At 37.7% G+C, this 13,607-nt stretch overlaps 1 pseudogene; it reads left to right on the top strand.

Annotated features, from left to right (window-relative positions):
• LOC143619482 (uncharacterized) overlaps positions 1-13,607 on the top strand; it is an 82,326-nt pseudogene that overhangs the window by 34,254 nt on the left and 34,465 nt on the right.

The following is a 13,607-nucleotide window of genomic DNA, read 5'->3' as shown; positions in this document are numbered from 1 at the left end:
CTAGGCCAGATACCCTTTGAAAAATATATATTACCCTATGAAATTACTCACTATTTTTCGTAGATGACCTTCTTTGCTGAAGTAGTAGAATATCCTAATGTGATTGGCATAATTGATTCGGATGTTTATCCACCAGTAATAACCTTTAGAGTATAGATAACTTTTATAATGTAAACTCTTTGAGATAAGATTACATTAGTTATGGATCGCTTTTACATATGACCTTTGTGTTTTGACTTTTGATATTGCAATTTTTTTATTAGGTTGATTTGAGGAGGGCCAATAACATGGAAATCATGCTCAAGAAGATTAAGATGCCGCTTCCTGACATGATGGTAAGTGTTGACTTAATGTATTGTTAACAAAATATATTTGGCTTCATAGTTTTGGATTTTGATGCTTTTTTTCCCCCTCAGTGACATGAATAAATAGATTTCTTTTCTACATAATGGACATGATACTTATTTTTGTGCAAGATTTGAAGAGAAGACAACTATTTTTATATATATTTATAAGTTTTATATATAACATAACATATCATTTAGTTGGTTTTATCTCATATATAATAATTATCATATAAATACTTATTTAATTTATTAAAATAAAAGTTTATAAATAACAGGCTCGCGAGCATGCTCGAGCTTGATAAGTCGAGCTTGATAAATGAAGTTGAGCTCGGGCTCGTTTATTATACAGGCTTATTTTAAGGCTTTAGCTCGTTTAAGCTCCACTCGAGCTCGTTTAAGACTTTAAGCTCGGCTCGATTCTAGTTTATATCGGGCTGATCTCGAGCAGCTCACGAGCGTCCAGGTTCATAATATCTTTTAACTCTCTCTGGTGTTCTTCATAATACTTTTTCATAATTAGTCTTACTTTCTGTGCATCCTGATCCATCCTTTACACACTGGATCTCTTAATTGCATGCCAATGGGTTGAATAAAATCAAGTTTATTTGGCATCTACAGGCTGCAGCTTTAGCTATGGATGAATCAGTCTTAGATGGCGATCATATAAAGAATCTTATCGAGTTTTGTCCTACTAAAGAAGAGATGGAGCTTCTCAAGGTACTATAAATAGATTTGTTATAAATGTTGTACTATTAGAGGTTACAATATGCACAGGTATTGTGGATTAAATAATTGGTCAAAACATTTAAGTTTGGGTCAAAACATTTAAGTTTTGGTGCAGGTTGAAGCGAATTAGGTCGGGTCGGGTCGGGTCAATCCGAGACACTTTTTATTAGACACATTAGATTAGATATTATAAAAATTATATTAGAGGGATCTAATTGTAATATAGTCTAGTATATAAACACTCTTGTACAGAATATTATTATTCAATAATACAAAACTGAGGGATCTAATTGTAATATAGTCTAGTATATAAACACTCTTGTACAGAATATTATTATTCAATAATACAAAACTACAGTTACATACGTTTAACTTGGTATCAAAGCCAGGTTTGTAAACCCTAAAACAGTCGCCATACAATCGGCCTTTTTTCCCCTCGAATCATCCATCATCATCATCATCATCAATCGATGGCTCTTCTTGCTACCTTTACTACCCAAGAGAAAACATCCCACAATTCCCACAAGTTTGCTTTTACCCTATCCCCTACTAACTATATGTACTTGACAACAATGATTCATCCGTTTCTTGTTACAAACAACATGTTTGGCTACATTGATGGAACTATTCCATGCCCCTCCCCTACGATCACAATCAAGGGTTCCGGCTCAGACAAAGATGCAATCCGACCGTGGCTCGTAATAACCCTAATCATGCTACGTGGGTTGCCAATTATGCCCATGTCTGTATGTTGCTTATCTCTATAGTATCTTAAGCATCATTTCGTCAGGCTCAGGGGGACACGTCTAGGTATCTCTGGCTCTCCCTTGAACGTGCTTACGCACCACATACTTTGTCTCGTGAGTTTACCTTAAAACAACAACCTCCTAAGGATTGAGATGTAAGGCGATGAAACACCTACAGCCTATCTATCTAGGGCTCAAGAATATGCCAAAGCCCTTTTCAACATCGGTGAACCAATCAAAGAGAAAGATTTGGTCATGTTAGCTATCTCTGGTCTTCGCGAAGAATGCAATGGACTGAAGTCAAACCTTCTAGGCTATGAAAACCCATCACTTTTAATGAACTACTAGGTTTACTTGTTGACCTTGATTTTATGATTCACAAAAATCAGCCCACACCACCATCATCCAAGCGTTCATGGCTGCAACCGACACCCGTCTTATCGCCCCTACTGCTGGTTCCGAGGGACACACAACAGCTAACCAGGCTCATCTCCTTGCTGTCCAATTATTAGCCTCACAACTCGGGTATCACCTCACACCATCGGCTCCCTCACAAGCTTTCTATAGCTCTCGGTCTCCTCAAAACAATCGGGGGCGAGGCTACAATAATAATCGTGACCGTGGATGCAGTTCCAACGATCGACAAACTAGAGGTAATCGAAGTCAGTTTGAATGGGCTTCTAACAAAAACACAGTTTACGGTTCATGCAACCGATGTGTTATTGGTCACATCCCATCTCTTTGTCTAAACAAGGATCCATCAACAGTTTGTACACGACCCTCTGCCAACTTTGCTGACCGTCGGTCTATTACATCCACAACTTGGCTCCCAGACACTGGCGCCAATAACCATGTCACACTGGATGTTGCAAGCTCAGGTACATCAGAAGCATATCATGGTGATGATGCTTTTCATGTTGGCAACGGTATAGGTTTACCTATTCTTCACATCGGTTCCACTCATGTTTTCTCACCTCACAAAACTCTTTCATTAACTAATTTCTTCATGTTCCACAAATTAAACATAACTTGTTATCGGGTCAAAAATTCTGTCTTTTTTGAATTTCACCCTTTTTTCTTTTGTGTGAAGGATATATCTACACGCGCCACACTACTCGCAGGTCCAAGTAAAGATGGCCTCTATTCTCCTGTCCTTCCACAACTTCAGTCTATTCGCAAGTCAGCCCTTTTGGCCACACGTGCTTCTTCAACTGGATAGCATCAATGCTTGGGACATCCATATCATGAGCTTTTAAGAACTATGTTATTCAAATATTTGCTTTTGGTTTCTGATAGAACTTCTAATAATGTTTGCACTTCTTGTCAATTAGGAAAATCTACAAAACTTTCTTTGCATAATTCTTCGTTTCATATTAATCATATTTTGGATTTGATTTATTGTGATGTTTGGGGTCCCGCACCCATTTTATCGTCTGATGGTAATCGTAATTTTATGTTATGTGTTGATCATCATTCAAAATACATGTGGATTTTTCATTTGTAACAAAAGTCTGATGTGTATTCAGTTTTCAAACAATTTATTTCCATGGTTGAACGACAATTTAATACAAAACTTAAAATTGTTCAAACCGATTGGGGTGGCGAGTTTCGCAATCTTTCCACCTTTTTACCTCGCTCGGTATCATTCATCGTCGGTCTTGCCCCACACAAGTGAGCAAAATGGCATAGTCGAACGCCAAAATCATCATGTGGTTGAGACCGGTCTTTTCGTGCTTGCTCAATCGTTTGTCCCACAGCGTTTTTGGCATTTTGCATTTGACATAGCCGTCTATCTCATCAACCGCATGTCGTCTCGTTCCAATTCTAGCACGTCACCATTTGAAATGGTCCACAACCGACCACCAGATTATTCTTTTTTACGGGTTTTTGGGTGTCAATGTTTCCCGTATCTTCGACCGTATGGTCCCCACAAAATGGATTTCGGTCAATGTCATGTGTTTTTATCGGTTATAGCACTGTTCATCATGGGTATCGCTGTTTAGATCCTACAACCGATCGTCTCTTTATCCCTCACCATGTGCGGTTCAATGAAAACTACTTTCCTTTTCAACCACAACCATCACCTAAACATACGGTTATCGACTCTACCCCGTTGGCCCATATACCGCCTTTGTCCCATCTCCACCATACCCAACAACAGAGCCAACATCACAATCCAACCTATCTATCACCCATACGGTTGCCGAACAACCAGCCAACTCCAGCCCGCGGACCACCTCTATGGATGCCAACCAACCAGCCAACTCTAGCCCACCGACCACACCTACGACTATAAAAAATCTTTCGATCACTCGGCTTCCTCTACCTTCTCCAACAGCCTATGCCCACCCACCATATACCTTTACAAAAGCCGCTGCCAACACCGAACTCTAATTCAATTCCACCACCTTCTCGTACCCGTCCATCTAATATTCGGCCCAATCCGAAACAACGTGTTTGATTCAATCCATCTGCCTTTCACACCATCAGCTCACCACCTGACACTGAACCCACCACCTTTACCGCTACCAACAAATACGCTGAATGGCGTCACGCCATGGCTGAAGAGTACTCGGCTCTTGTTAAGAATGGAACGTGGTCTCTTGTTTCACCTGTTTTCGGTACTAACATTATTGATTGCAAGTGGGTTTACAGGATAAAGCGAGACAAACACGGGGCTCCTTCTCGATATAAAGCTAGACTCGTCGCTAAAGGATTCAATTAGCAACCTGGTGTTGATTTTCATGAAACTTTAAGTTTGGTAATAAAATCCGCTACTATCCGTGTTGTGTTATCCTTAGTTGTTACCCACAAGTGGTCCGTTCGACAACTGACTTTCAAAATGCGTTCCTTCATGGAAACCTTGAAGAAACAATACATTCGGCAACCACAAGGATTCATTGATAAGACAAGAGCTACTCATGTTTGTAAGCTTCACAAGTCTCTTTATGGCTTAAAACAAGCTCCCCGGGCTTGGTTTACTCGTCTCTCGACTGCCTTACAACGGCTGGGATTCATGGGCTCTAAAACAGATCCTTCTCTTTTTATATACAACTATCGCTGTACACTTATCTATTTTCTAGTTTATGTGGATGATATAATTGTGATTGGGAACAAATCGGATGCCATTAACAAGATTGTTGCCAAACTTAGTGCCGAATTTGCCCTTAAAGACTTTGGTCTATCCACAGCTAAACCGGCTCCTTCCCCGATGAGCAAATATGTTCCGTTATCCTTAGACGACAGCTCCTTGTTTTCTAATCCGGTCAAATATAGACAAACAGTTGGAGCCCTGCAATATGCTACCTTATCCAGGCTGGATATCATATTCGCTGTTAACCGCGTATGTCAGCTCATGCATGCTCCTACTGAGAACCATTGGTCAGTGGTTAAACGTATTCTCAGATATCTTTCCGGTACCTGTGCTTATTGTCTCCTTATTCGGCATGCATCTGGGTCTACCTTCATGCATTCTTTGATGCCCATTAGAATAATCTTTAGGCTTACTCTAATGCTGACTGGACAGATGATCGACGCTCCACCAGAGGTTTTGTTATCTACCTAGGGTCTAATCTGATTTCTTGGACGGCTCGCAAACAACGTACCGTTTCTCGGTCATCTACCGAATCGGAATACAAAGCTATCGCTGACACTGTCGCTGAACTTACATGGTGACGTGAAGTCGAAGGCTCACGCAATCTTAAACCAAATACAACTAAATAGATAGCAGTAAGTGGGTATCGAACACGAAGAGTTTGTGGAAAATGTGTTAACCAAGTAGCTTAACGATTAAACTAAGATAAATGTAAATGACACAAAGTAATTTCCAAGTTGGTTTTGATTTGATTTTTAACACTAAATTAAACTAAACGAAAGTTGTAAACGAATAATTAAACAAGTATTCCTCTCGGGGTTCGGATTATTGCTCAACACTCTTGTTAACATTCAATGGATAAACCGTAATATCTCGGTTTTGTTTACATGCAATTGTTTGTGATTAATCAAGAACTAAGTACTCGGATTCCTAGAATGCGAGGTTGTTACTTAACAATCAATCAATACTATTCTTTCTAGTTCTTCCCACTAAATCTCGATTGCCAACGACACCAAGAACATATGGCTAAAAGCTAGATAGAAACAATATGGACAAGTTACAAACAATCACACAAACACAAGATTATGCTAACATAACGTTTTAGATAATCAATCCAAGTTCAAGAACAATAACAAAAGTGTTTTGCAAAGAACCTTACATCCCGAGAGAAATACCACGAAACTAGCCACTCATGGCTCGAGAGATCATTGTTGTGTCAAGAATCTTGTTACTAGCAATCCCAACATAAAACCAACGATACAAAGACCCAAAATAGTGTTCTTGTTCCTCCAAAATCGCCCTTAGCCGTCCTAAGTGAAAAAGTAGTTGTAAAAGCACCCAAAAACGGCCTAATAAGAAGACATGCAAGTGGCCCTACGCCCCAGACCGTGGTCCACGGTCCATACTGTGGGCCACGGTCCATCCACGATGCATAGAATGACCACGGTACGGTGAAAACTGTCAGATTGAAGCTGGGTTGACCGTGGTCCACGGTGTTGACCGTGGGCCACGGTGTAGCTTTTGCTCATTTTCTTGTTTTCTTCATATCTTTCTCGTTTCAACTCCGTTTTCTTCGCCGTTTTCGCCCACGTTCTCGTAATTTCATCCTCTACCTCCTCCTACCTGCAAACATATGAGTAACCATAGTCAACTAATTCCATGAAATTAAGTTGGTTAAGCCAATGCATTTATATCTTTTAACTCGCTTAATGGCTTCCCTACGAGTCACTCGTCACTCGTCACATGGCTTGAAGCCTTATTACGTGAGCTTGGTATTTCTGCCAAGTCTGCTCCTACACTTTGGTGTGACAATCTTGGTGCTGTTTATTTCTCGGCTAACCCAGTTTTTCATGCCCGAACGAAACATGTTGAAGTAGATATTCATTTTGTCCGGGAAAAAGTTGCTCAAGGGGGGTTACGTGTACAATTCATCTCAACTCATGATCAGATTGCTGACATCTTCACTAAGCCATTGCCGACAGATCGATTTTTGTTTTTAAGATCTTGCAGGTCATTTCCCGGCCTCAGCTTGCGGGGGAATATTAGACATATTATATTGGATATTACAATAATTGTTAAGAGTGATCTAATTGTAATATAGTCTAGTATATAAACACTCTTGTATAGAATATTATTATTCAATAATACAAAACTACAATTACATACGTTTAACTCTTTTGTCCATTTTGTCACTTGTTATTATGAATAATTATCATATGCAATATTATTACTAAATCCATATTATCTCAATAATAATTAAATTTTTTAATAGAAGGATTCATGAGGTAATATGCATTATAAAATTTCTTAAAAGCTAGTTTATTTGATTTTGCCCATTTGACTCATTAGAGATCAAATATAACTCAAATCGAACCGTTGATGGGTAAATGGGTTGAAAGAAATAGTTTTATATCTTTTAGCTTTTGTCATCTTTTTATGTGTTAATGGATGTGCATTGCGACTGTTCAGAGTTATACAGGTGAAAAGGAGATGCTGGGCGAGTGTGAACAGGTTGGTACCCAAATAATGGATTGTTTTATATCATTTTTTATAATTTGTATGTCACCTCTTACTTAGTCTTCGTTCTTTTTCAAACAAATTATCTCTTAGTTCTTCCTGGAGCTCATGAAGGTGCCACGTATGGAATCAAAATTACGTGTGTTTCTGTTCAAAATTCAATTCAACACTCAGGTATTTCTTATGGTATAGATTGAGTATTCTAATCACATAATAATGCTATTATATGTTTCTTTATTTGATTTTATTGTTGTTGTTATTATTATCTCATTTTGACAATTCTTTCAGCTTTCAGAGCTAAAGAAGAGTCTGAACACTATAAATAGTGCATGTGATGAGGTACTTATATATAAAAGTTGACACTGTTTGTAATCCTTACATATTTATTTCATATAATCCTCTTTCTGGTATTAGGTCAGGAAATCTGTTAAACTTAGAGAAATCATGAAGAGAGTTTTTCATTTGTGGAATACATTAAATCAAGGAACTGATAGAGGTGAGAACAACAAATTTTGAATCCTATATTTTATGATTATTTCACATTCCGTTCTATACATAAATTTTTGCAGGTTCTGCAGCTGGTTTCAACCTGGACAGTCTTTTGAAACTTGCTGATACACGGGCTTCTAACAGCAACATGACTTTAATGCATTATCTCTGCAAGGTCCTAGTTACTTATGCATAAGTCTTTCTATTTAACATTTATACATCTTTTGTTTCTGATAAATATGTCACCATTTTATAGGTTCTTGCCACTAAGTCACCAGATCTTTTAGATTTTCATGTCGATCTTGTTAGTCTCGAGTCTGCAACCGAGGTTCGCATTCAAATACTTTTTCAAATTATAATCATTCTGTTCAAAATATAAACAGAAAACCTTAAATTGCAGATACAGTTGAAGTCTTTATCGGAAGGAATGCAAGCAATCAGTATGGAACTAGAAATGGTTGGACAAGAACTAGATGCATCAGCAAATGATGGCCCTGTATCTCAAGTTTTCCTTAAGGTTAGTAAATGTTGTCAAAAGAGTATGTTTTTAATTTTACATCATGACAAGTGATTCTTTGTATTAACTGCTAGACATTAAAGGAGTTCTTTGGCTTTGCTGAGCTGGAAATGCGGTCTTTAATAAGGTTTTATTGTAATGTGGTAAGAATCAACCACTGTTTAATAAGGACATCATCTTCCTTTTTTCCCTTCACAAAATTCACTTTTGTTTTTTGGTATTAATTACAGGGTAGAAATGCTGATGCATTATCCCAGTATTTTGGTGAAGACCCTGCTCGATACTCTTTTGAACAAGGTAGCATATAAAAAATGAAGGGTTTGACATTTTCTTTAGTTATAAATTCTATGTTTGATTAATAACTGGAGTATGACTCGTGGATATATCTTATCGTTTGCAGTTACTCAGACCCTTTTAAACTTTGTGAGGCTTTTTCAAAAAGCTCATCAAGAGAACTATGAACAGGCTGAACTGGAAAGGTGAGGCGGGTCAATGCAAGCCCGATGCTAGTCACAGCCATATTTGAAGTGATCCAAACTGTAAAGCCCCCTGGATTGCCAACACGTGAAATGAACGGAATGGTACATATACACATGAGAACAAGGTGAACTTGCTATCGGGGATATATGAACTGAAGTGACCTTAAATACTACCACATCGATCAGATGTCGGGTTATTCTTTGAAATAATGAGCCCAGCCTTAGGGACTTGTGTCAATTGAACTCGAATAGCTAACAAATAGTCAAAAAGGTTTGTTTAGTACATTCTTAACCACTTAATTGTAAAGTTGGTTAGCTCATGTGTACTTTAGCTATCATCTGAAAGCTTCTTATCGTTATTATTTATATTTATTACAACTATTTGTGTGTCATGTGTTGATCATTTGAAAGTTTTTCTTTTTTCCTTTTCTTTTTCTTTCTTTTTTTATGGATCTATTACTCATTTGTGCTGGTTTGTTATGTTTTTATCAAAATTGAAAGCAAATATTAACACTTAAAAAGCTATGATTTATATATGACCCAAAAGAAAGCAAAGAGCACTAACAATAAGTAGAAGAAATAACTTGGGAAAATGGTCAAACATTAGAATCCATTGTTCATCTGGTTACAACCAAAGTCAAAATCAAGAAATTGACCTACAAAAAGTCAAATTCTGCCAAGAACAAAGAAATGGCTCAGATCATCTGGTATGATGAAGATGCTCCTGTAACTTGTCTTCAGCACTATTGTTGGTTCAGGCCTTGGTTTCAAAACAAACAATTCACAATTATGTATATGAAAGTAAGGTTGCAGAAGGTAAATGAAAATGAAATTAAGTCCGTATTCGATAAACAAATTACGGGTGCAACCTGAAACAAAGCTATGCTCCTATTTATAATGAAAAACAAAGAAAGACACATGCTAAATAAAATCAAAACAACCCAGGTAAAGCTGCATGCTCCATGACTTCCACCCATCACTAATGACCTGCTAAAGTGCTGACCCACTAACCTGTGGCACCTGAACAAAACCCGATTAACCCAACACCCGTGTCGCCTGATTTATCCTTTCCTCCTAATTGTTGGATGGGTTGATGTTAACTGGGGTGATGGTCCCTTTATTCTTGCAGCTGCTTCTTTGCCGAGATCTGTGTAGTACCTGCAGAGCAATTAGATAAAGGATGATTAGCATTCTTAAAGGCTCAGCATGCATAATAGCTTTATCGGATACCAATTCAGCCTTTCATGTTTATACACAATCCAAAATTCTTGTGGAACCATAAATTTGAGAGTTGAAAGCAAGTTTTACGGTTCATAATAATTTTGGATCAAAGAGCAGGAAATTACTTAGAGTCCGACAAATCCAAGCCTAGTGTGCTAGTTGCTTCGACAAGAGCATTTCTCCATTCTTCTATCCTTGGGTGTGTGTCGTATTTGGACATGGCTTCGCCAAAATACCCTTTCTGTTCCCTCACGTCAGAGGGGTACACGTCAGAAAATACAGGTACAATAACACTTCCTTTTTCTTTCACGCTCTTAACAATCTCTGCAACTTCGGTCAGATTCCAAGAATTAGCCGCGAAGTTCTTGCAGAAAACAATGATAAAAGACTTTGATCGTTTGATGGCGGACACGAGTTCTGGTTCCTTACGAGAACCTCTGATGTTGCCCTTGTAAGTGGAAAGTCCTCTTTCAAGACCATCACATAAGTGATTAAAAATGTACGTATCAGAGCCTTCCAATCTAAAACTAATGTATACATCATGATAAAACCGACTTGATGATGACCCGGAGCTTTCTTGTTGATAACCCAAAGCTTTCTCTAGTGCTTCCACTACGGAGCTCATTGCAGGAAGATCTATTCTAAGATTCTTTATGCAATCATAGGCAACGGAAGAAAACGTGCTCAAGGAATCCGAATTCATTTGATTTCTTAGATCAGGATATCAATCATCGTATGTAAGGTTTTGTTTTGGTAATGCTTCTTGGCCATTTCCACGGTGAAATGGCGATCAGACACGAGTTTAGGAAAATGAGTTACAAGCTTTCCAAACAAGACTTCAAACAGTACAACCCCGAAAGAATAGACATCAGATTTTTGTGTGAGAGTGGCATCTTGCTGATATTCTGGATAGAGATATCCAAGTGTTCCACAAACACCGGTGAACAAAACTGAGTTGGCCGAGTTTGTAAGAGCAATTTTAGACAATTCCAAAATCTGAAATCTTGGCCTTCCAGTTCTCATCCAACAGGATTTTGGAGCTTTTGATGTCACCGTGGATAACACTACCGTTTTGAGATCCAGATTCATTATGAAGGTACCTCAGCCCACGGGCAGCGTCCTGACAAATCTGAGGACGACGTATCCAGGATACATCTTTTTTATGCAAAACTTTGTCAAGACTCCCATTTGCTTCAAATTTGTAGACCAGGATCTTCTCACCACCTTCACCGCAAAATCCAATAAGAGAAGCAAGGTTTTCATGCTTATATTTTGAAAGCAGTGTAACCTCCATCCCGTATTCATGGTCTCCGTGTGCATATGGACCACTGATCAGCCGCCTTATGGCAAGGACGCCATATTGTTTTATTGGCCTCGGTACACATTGCCATACCCACCCTCTCCAATGATGTTTTCTTTAGCAAACCCGTTAGTTGCCTATAGTAGTTCTTGGATGGGAATCTTCAATTTACCAGAGGAAGACATAATTTCAAATTTAGAAAAAGGAAATTAATGGTTATAGCAATAGAAATGGAGCTGATGGTTATGTTATGATGTTTGTTCTAGGTAGCTAGAGATGAATTTATTGGTAGCTACTCTTGTGTACATCAAATTAAGGTCAACACCATGCTAACTAGTTTTATACCCGTCCGATGGACGGGGTGTATTAGTGTCATAATGGTATAAGTTTCTTTTCTTGCATTCTAAACTAAAAGTATTTGTCTAAAATCAACGTACAACTCAATTAAGTACCGAGTACAAGAAAAGTTAGACTACACTAACAAACCATTCCAACCATCATGTCTTGCATAGTATTCATTCATGTCTGCTATATACATCTTGCTGCATAAAAAGTTCAAATATAGCATAAATGAACTTATTGTGAAAAAAGAAAAACAAAGCATGCATATGAACTTACCTACTCCACATATCACTATTATCATTTAGTCATTTGTACTCGAAACTATTTCCTTATAACCTCAAAGAATAGGATGCATGCCCCCCTCATCCCACAATTTTAAAACCAAAAAAATTAAGTTTTAATAGCATGTAACATTAATTATATTCTATGAATGGTGGAAAAGGTGAAGCCATCATTCCCAGTTTCACAATGAGAAAATGATACAACCTGCATTCATGAGAGCTCTTGCCATTATCTCAAAAACATCAAATGTGCCGAATAAATATACTTTAGCTTAGTAGGGTTGGTATTCAAAGTTGTAAAAAGTATATTTTGAGTGCATACAACATCCTAAATCGTTGTATTTGATAAGGGTTCAAGCGGGTCAACCCAACCCTATCCATTTCAACGTTTACTTAACAATGACATGCCTAACCAATTCCAACTTGTAGCATACGCTTTTCATATGGATTGACCCAAATTAAGTGTTTAATCCAGATTTAAACAAATTTCCAATAAACTACCTGGATATAATTAATTGCTCTAACTCCTATATACACCTTTCACTTTTTGGTAAATTTGACCAAAATGAAAAATATTATTTACTTATAAGGAGTTATTAGTCCTCTTATGCTAATTAACTCTAAAAACAGAACTCATCTGTGAAGGGAATCCATCCATTAATGTAATTGAAGGACCTTACATGGGTCAGCCCCCGAATTATTCATTATACAAAGGCTAGAAGTTTAGGAATTTAATTACCTCTCTTTTTGAAGTCTCTTATCTCGCACAATAAGCTCCGCTTGTCTGCAAATTCTCGGTAAATATACTTGATTGTATCATCCTTTATCACCAGCCCCGTGGTTGCACTTAGTGGAAACTGCTACTATGCCATCCGCGGTGGAACCACAGACTTGCGCTACTTCCGAATAGGATTGAGTTCGAGGGCTTCAAAGTCATCAAAAGTCAACTTTTAGTACAGCCTCCTATGTAAATTTTGTAATATATGCTTTTTATTATAAAAGTATTTGTTAAAACGAATCTAAAATTGAGCAAAAAGCAAGTGTAGGCTAAATAACACCACCTAAAATGATAATAATAAAAAAAGAAAATAACCAAATAATAGGGGGGGGGGGTGAATGCTTACCAGCGACTTAAGAACTCAGATTTCATTTTGTGTACATGAAGCTTCTCTCTCAATGCAATGCAATGCCTATAAGCTATCTGAATCCTATAAGGTTGCAAGTTATTAAACACAACCAGAATTTTCTATGTTTCTATGCATAGTTTACACATATAACTCAATAGCACTAGTGGCAATTACTGAATGCTACTAAAAAAAGTCATTGCCCTTGGATTGCTGCTCATGAGGTGCAAGAAACACTGTCATCGGTTTGTCCCTGCAATTCTTCTTGTTCATGAAAAGAAGTTGAAAATTAGTTTATTAATTTTTTGAGCAAACTAAGTTTATTTTATTTAACTAAAATAGCTAATACTATAAAAACCAAAATAAATATATACCTCAACTTGATTCTGTAGTGACCACCGAGCGGACATAAGTAATAGTTTCA

This window comes from Bidens hawaiensis, unplaced genomic scaffold (genome assembly GCF_021521415.1).
Source record: "Bidens hawaiensis isolate Kalapana, Puna unplaced genomic scaffold, B.hawaiensis_p1.1 tig00002477_1, whole genome shotgun sequence".
Classification (NCBI taxonomy): domain Eukaryota; kingdom Viridiplantae; phylum Streptophyta; class Magnoliopsida; order Asterales; family Asteraceae; genus Bidens; species Bidens hawaiensis.
The sequence above is the reverse complement of the archived record's forward strand: the minus strand, read 5'-3'. Positions and strand labels throughout refer to the sequence as shown.